The following is a 7194-nucleotide window of genomic DNA, read 5'->3' on the forward strand; positions in this document are numbered from 1 at the left end:
ATCCTATCTCTCTAAATCTTCAAGGCACTTTATTAAAAGTTGAATCTTAAAGTCCACTAGTCACATCTCTTCAGGATGAAGAGCAACCATTGGTGAGCACTCTCTGGGTTTGGTTGGTCAGTCAGTTATGAATTCACTTAACAGCAGCACTGTCTAGCCCAGAAATGTGTGTCTAGCTTCCATCTCAATCACTGGAGGCTCAGCTGGACTTGTTGGCCCTGAGTCTTTGGGCCAGCTTTGACTGATCTGTCTGTGACATTTCCTAGACATGGATAATTTAGCCATAGTTGCCTATTCACTGTTAACATCTGATTAGACTACAGTAATGTGCTCTACGTGAGGCTGCCCTTGAAGACGGCTTCCAAGCTACAGCTAGGGCAGAACACATCAGCTTGATTGTTGACCAGAATATCACATAGAAATGATAGAGCACCAGTATTAAAGAAACTTCCCTGGTTGCCAGTATGCTTCTGAACTGAATTCAAGGTGCTACTGATGATAGTTAAAGCCCCAAATGACTTGGAGAATGAATGAAATGAATGGATGGAATTAAGGAAACCATTTTCTTTCCCAGAAGAATTTTGTGGAAATGTCTGCAGTGGCATACGCTTTATCATCTGTCCTAGGTGGACCAGTAACCAAGAACATATCCCACCAAATGCATCTGAGGAAATAGGCTGAAGCCTACAGAAGCTCATACTACCAACATCTATCTTTCAGGTAGTCTCAAAGGTGTTGCAAGATCCCTTTGCATACAGATATCTCATCTAAGTTTAATTTGCTTTTGTCCCTCCCTTCCTATACAGTTTTTCTTTTTATTTTTTTCCAGTCAGTTATAATAAACTATGACTCTTCAATTTTACACATTCTTTCAAGATATGGTATCTCATCTTATTCCATGTGCTAGACCAATGTGTTATGGGCCAATATAGATAAACTGGGCAATATTCTGTTACTTACATCCTTCCCATTTATCTACCAGTTAAGCATAAAGCACTAACCATAGAAGCATCATCACAGCATTGATTCTGTGACTTTTTCCTAAAATAATGCAAATTATAAAGAGAACCAGTGTCAGTGAAGGAAGGGTCACCTCTCCGCAGTGCAAACATATCCAAAAGGGAAATCCTTTAAGTTGGAAAAAAGAAAGAGAGAGAAAGATAGAAAGAGACAAAAGAGACACAAGAAACCCAACTTCAAAGAGGATACCCAAGCAATGTCACTGTGTCTGAAGCGGGAAATAATCAAAGGAGAAGAGACATTTTCTCTACAGTGTGAAAATCCTCAAAAGGGGATTCCCTCTGGAATGAGGATCTTTGAAGGTGAAGTCTCTTAGTGATGTACAAACTTTCAAAGCAGGAGGAAAAAGAACCCCAAAAGTTTGAAAAGGCCATTTTTTAAAATTACTTTCTTCATGGGAAAAGTTTACAACATTGTTGTCAGTCCAGGGAAAAAGAGTCCTTCCCTCTTGTTTCCCCTTGCTGATGAAGATTTAAAGAGATGTTGAATCAGAAAGCTACATCATTACCTCGTTCATAAATAACATGCTTGGGCTGGAAAATGTTGGTTATCCCCCCAAATGCTTTTATATTAGCTGAGCTCCTCCATACTGAATATTATATTTTCAATTAGTTCAATTAATTCCAGAATAGAAATAGAACCGAGTATGGAATGAATGTTGCTTTCATATTTTTAAGGCCTTTTATTAAAATATTTTAGTTGTTTCTTAACCGAGTATTTACTTAGCACTTATCTTACATGCTCAAAGCACTTGACAGGCTTCATTATCCTACTTCTTACTACATACTGTAAGGAAAACCATTGTAATTTTTCTGTTCCGAAACTGTTAAATTATAGAAATCCCTAACCAAGACCTGCACGATGATCCATCAAGACAAATACAACCTATAAAGCAAGTACGGTAGGCCTCTGGATCCTTGAAAATCCTCAGGTTTTTGCTGTCTACCAAGGATTGAAAGAATACAGGGCAACTTGTCAAGTATTTGACAGGCTGCCATTCATAGCTGTTGGCTATATTTGGTTAGTGGATCAAAATTTATGTGGACCTGCTCCAGTTTTCTCTTTCAGTTAGAAATAACTGGTGCCGCTAGCTGCCACAGCATGTGTGCTATCATGAAGTGCCATGAGATGAAGTGATGTATTATCTAGATTTACAGCAAACTCATTCTAAATGCTCAGAGTAAGAAGCAAAAACCCTATTCAGATCTGATGTGAACATGAGTGGGCTAGGCATGCATGGTTCCCCCATGCCTGATTTTGAGTAAACAGTTGAATTTCTAGCTAGTATGATTGATTTTTAACTGTATTCTCTTTTAATTCATGTTGTGAGCCATCTTGGGCCCCAAACTGAGAGCAAGTCAGGATATTAAATAAATAATCTGTTAAAAATATTGACCACTCTCTGCTGCCATCTTTTAATCATGATGTTTTTCTATCACCATCTCCCACTCTTTTTGATACCACCTACCTTGGTTAAGAGTTGTGGAAAATACAAAAGCTTGCACATTTCTGTGGCACTTTGTCTAGTCCAAATAGAAATATCAGACTAGCATGACTATCTTGGGGAGGGAGTGCAGATGAAATGGGAGAACTGAAGTGGAACCAGCACTGAAAGTTTTCCCATTACCAGGTAATAAAACAAACCAAATAAAGAAGTCTTACCAATTGTAGAAGATGCTGAGAATACTGGATTCAGGTCAGTTTGTTCACTTGCAGCCTCAGTATAGTAGAGATCAAAGTGCATGTTCCACACTGTAGCTAGTTAACAGATGCAGTGGGTTGAATCCAAATTTAGTCAGAGTAGCCACACACTGCAATTATGACTAATATAAATCCCATTGATTTTAGTGGAGGTAATCCAAGAAGGAGTAAGTCTGTATCCCGTTTCATATCTATTTTTCTCTCTAAACCCTCAGTGCATCCATGTTTGGGTTTTGTTTAGCATGGTACAACTTACTGTTACATAGCATAGGATAGGCTACCAGCTTTAATATATGCACAGGTTTATCTCAGTTAAGAAAGTAGATGTGTTCCTTGGTGTTACTTCTTTACCAGAAAATTTGATACTAGAAGAAGTAACATCGGAAGCAATAGGGATTGGTTCGTACTCACAAAAACAAAAAAAAACCCAAAGAGCACTTCAACACATATCAGCACACATTTTATTCAGAACTAATAATATGTGCATGTGAAATGAAACAACCAGGTTGAGTGAGCCTTGCATAAGTGAACAAAATATGTTAAACCCTCTAGAAGCCACCTGAAGACCTCTTCCAAAATGCAACTAAGGATGTTTTTATCCTTTCACCAGCTTCCACTTTCCTTATGATTTCCATTTTGGTGACCAAACTTATAGTTCTGTGGGCCTTTGTATTTATTGTTGTTGTTGTTGTTATTATTATTCCTTATACACCTCTACCCATGGATCATGGCAGAGGACAACAACAACCCACCTTGAATCCCATTATGGGAGAAAGGTGGGATATAAATCCTGAAAATAATTAAATAAATAATAAACAACAATTAATAAACTACAGTAATAACATCAATTAAAACACATCAGTTAAAAATAAGATGTTCACATATGAAAACAAAACACATCTAAAATTCATCATTTAAAATTCATCATTTAAAAATCATCTGAATAAGCCTGCCGAAAGAGACTGTTCCTTAATGCTGTTTTAAATTTGGGTAGCGTATTCAGCTACCAAATCTCTTCTGGCAGGTCATTCCACAGTCCAGCGTCATTGAAGAAAAATGCCTCAGGCTGACAGTTAGCAATCTAGTCCTGGCTGTCTGGAGTAGATGCCTGCCAGAGGATCTGAGTGTATGGGTCAGATTATATGGAAGCAATCCTGTAGGAAACCTGGACCCATATCACGTAGGGCTTTAAAGATTATAACCAGCACTTTATACCTTGCCTGGAAATGAACTGGCATCCAGTGGAGTGATTTTAATATTAATATACTAAGGGTGGCTGGTGAGGCAGGCTTATCCACTTTCCCCTTTTCTCTCTGTTTGTCTGTTCATACACACTTAGGGGCTAAATAGACCACCCTTTTGGAGCGGACTGCCACTGCACCTTTCCTCACTGGATCAGGGCTGCAGCAACTATATGCTGGGCCCTGATCCAGCAGTTTGCTGGCGCTAAAAAGAACGGCAAAATGCTGCTCCTTTTAGTATTGGCAAAAAGGTGCCCTTGCCACTGCAGTGGTGGCTTTTTGGCGCTTCTTTGGCACAGCGCGTTTAAATGCTGCGCCAACAGAGCTCCATGATGCCCCCACCATGTGGTTGGACACACAGTGTGACACCAGCATGGGGCCAGTGTGGGGATGGCTGGCGTGTATACACCATGCCAGCGTATAATGCCAGTCTGTTTAGCCCCTTAGTATCCCCCTCACCCACCACTACCAGGATGGCTAGGCATGATGAGAAATGGAACTTAAGAGCATTTAGATGACCCCAATTTCCCCAGACCTGTTTTACAGGGTAAAGCTGAATGTTGCATTAACATTGAGAACTGTGAATGTGGTATATCTGAAAAAACCAGACCCAGTCTGATTTTGGAAGCTAAGCAGGGCCAGCCTTGGTTAGTTCTTGGATAGACCACCACCAAGGAATACCAGGAGCTGTAAGCTATATTTCAGAGGAAGGAACTAGCCAAACTACATCTAAGTATTTTCTGCCTAGGAAAATCCTGTGAAATTCATGAGGTTGCTATACAGTAAGTTGACAGGTGACCTGAAGTTGTGTGCACACACACACATTTTTTAATAATATTTTAATGAATAAAATTGAATGCCTTCCCTGAATAGTTTAAAATACAATATTTGAAATATAAATAGTAGAGTCTTTGCCTTTTGGCAAAGCCTGGTGGAATGAAAGCTGAGAAAGAGCCAACTGAATCTCCTGTGGGAGGGAGTTCCACAGCATGGGAATAGCCACTGAGAAGGCTCTTTCCTGACCAAACATGCCTATGATGATGGTGGGACCAAGAGGAAGCTCTACTCTGAGGATCTTAAAATTCAGGCAGGCTCATAAGAAATCCCACACAAATATTCAGTTCTCACATTAACCATTTCACTCTCGAAATAAGCAAAAACAAAACAGTGATGTGCTGATATAATTTTAGTGATGTTACATTTCTTAAAGTAGGGCAACACATTTGGACCCTGTACCTCTTTTTTGAAAGTTTTCTGCCCCACCACTGCCAAACTCATCACCAGACATTCAAGCTCTACTGCCAAAAGTTACTGTCACTGCAGGAAGCAGCACAAATGCTAAAAGTTTGTTCAAAATTGCTTACATTGTCACTGTACTTTCCCTCTGAAAGCCACATTCTTTTATCTCATCTCCTCCACAACCATCCTTTCCCTTTGCTGGTTCCCTGACTGTCTCTCTTATGAAGGAGGTCACTATATCATCTTCCTACATAACAGAGCTGCAGCAGTTATCTCCAAATTTTGATGGAAACTGCAGTGGCAGTTACACCTTTAGTGGCAGAAAGCAAAGCTTCAAACCTGAAGGATTCAGGGAGAGGCAATGCAGCCTCCGGAGCCCTCAAATGTTGTCATCTCTTGCCTTTAGTATTAACTGAAAAATGACATTTCCTTTTGGGTCTTTGAGCAAAGGATGGTGTTTTCCCTCAGCTACTTTTTCGCTGAGCTCACACAGACCAAAGAGTTTTACTTTTTTATTAAAACAATTAATTCATTTCTCTTCATAGAAAAGCTTTTAAGGAGACAGACAGAGCCGCAATACACCAATGAATCCATAATAAACTAAACAAATGTGGAGGGGTTCATATATTTTGATGTGGCAAACCTTCACTATAAGACATGCTATTTGTTTGATGAACTGTGGGAATATGTGTGTTTGTCTCCTTAAAGGAGCATAAATACCTGTAGAATGCCCCACTGGGACAAAATGTGTCAGGAGAGTGTACTTCAAAATGTTGAGCAATCAACAAATCATAGCCTCTCATCTTAACCTATTTCACAGGGTTGTTGTTAGGATAAAAATGGAAGGTGGGGTGGAAAAAAAGTAATGTACGATATTTTTAGCTTCAGGATATAAATTGGATAAAATTAGTTAAGAAAGACGTAGCTGGAACTTCATGCATTTCAAGTGACTTCCTGAATTCCTCACTTAGGCTGCATCCATGCTGCAGAAATAATCCAAGTTGACAATACTTTAACTGCCATGGCTCAATGGTATTGAATTCTGGAAATTGTAGTTTGCTGTGGCACCAGAGCATTCTAACAGAGAAGGCTAAATATCTCACAAAACTACAGAATTCCCAGTTCCCAGTTCCCAGAATTCCCTGGCATTGAGTCATGGTGGAGTAAGCATTCAGACCCTGGCCTCTGCAGTCATATTCCAGTGCTCAAACCACATTCTAGACATTCTAGGAGATTATTACACTGCCTTCCCTCCCAAACTCGGCACGGACTGAAACTTTTTTAAAATGGGTGTTATCACACGTGTCCATGCCCAGTCTGGAGGCATCCCATACATGATCTTGGCATCCCATACCCGATCCAGACTTCTCCCACACTTTACAATGAATGGGCCTTGTCTTCCCCAACTCTTTTTCAATTGCAGGCAGGTTTATTATTATTGATGAATAACCCACTCTACCATTTGAAAACTTCGCCATCCTCTTTTATCTTACCCTCTTACCTCTTCTCTTACCCTCTTATGTCTGTATTATGCATAGAGACCAGGCTTGATAAGCATTCAGGTGACAAGACTGTTATCAAAAGCCTGCATATTAGTGGGGGGGGGGGGAGGATCAGCTATAAGCAAACCACTATAAACACAGGAGACATATATGGTCCAACGTACAAAACAGGTTGCTTGGAGCAGCCAGCCTGTGATTTGGAAAACAAAGGATAAGCAGACATCAATTAAAGCACAGCTAAGCTTGCTTTTTGTATTTGTTCCATCACAATTGTATATTCTGCACTGTGGATCAATTTCACTTATGGATTTCAAGGCGACTTTCAATGTGCAGATCTGTCAAGGCCACATTTAGGAGCCATTATAATGTTTTAATGAATTGCAAAACTACAAAGCACCGCAGCAAATTCAGGAGCTATTATTCTTACACAGTTTTGCACTCCTGGCTCTCTTTTCATTATGTTTGTTGATTTTATAATAATTCTTCATCTA

Source organism: Sceloporus undulatus, chromosome 4, assembly GCF_019175285.1.
Source record: "Sceloporus undulatus isolate JIND9_A2432 ecotype Alabama chromosome 4, SceUnd_v1.1, whole genome shotgun sequence".
Taxonomy (NCBI): Eukaryota; Metazoa; Chordata; class Lepidosauria; order Squamata; family Phrynosomatidae; genus Sceloporus; species Sceloporus undulatus.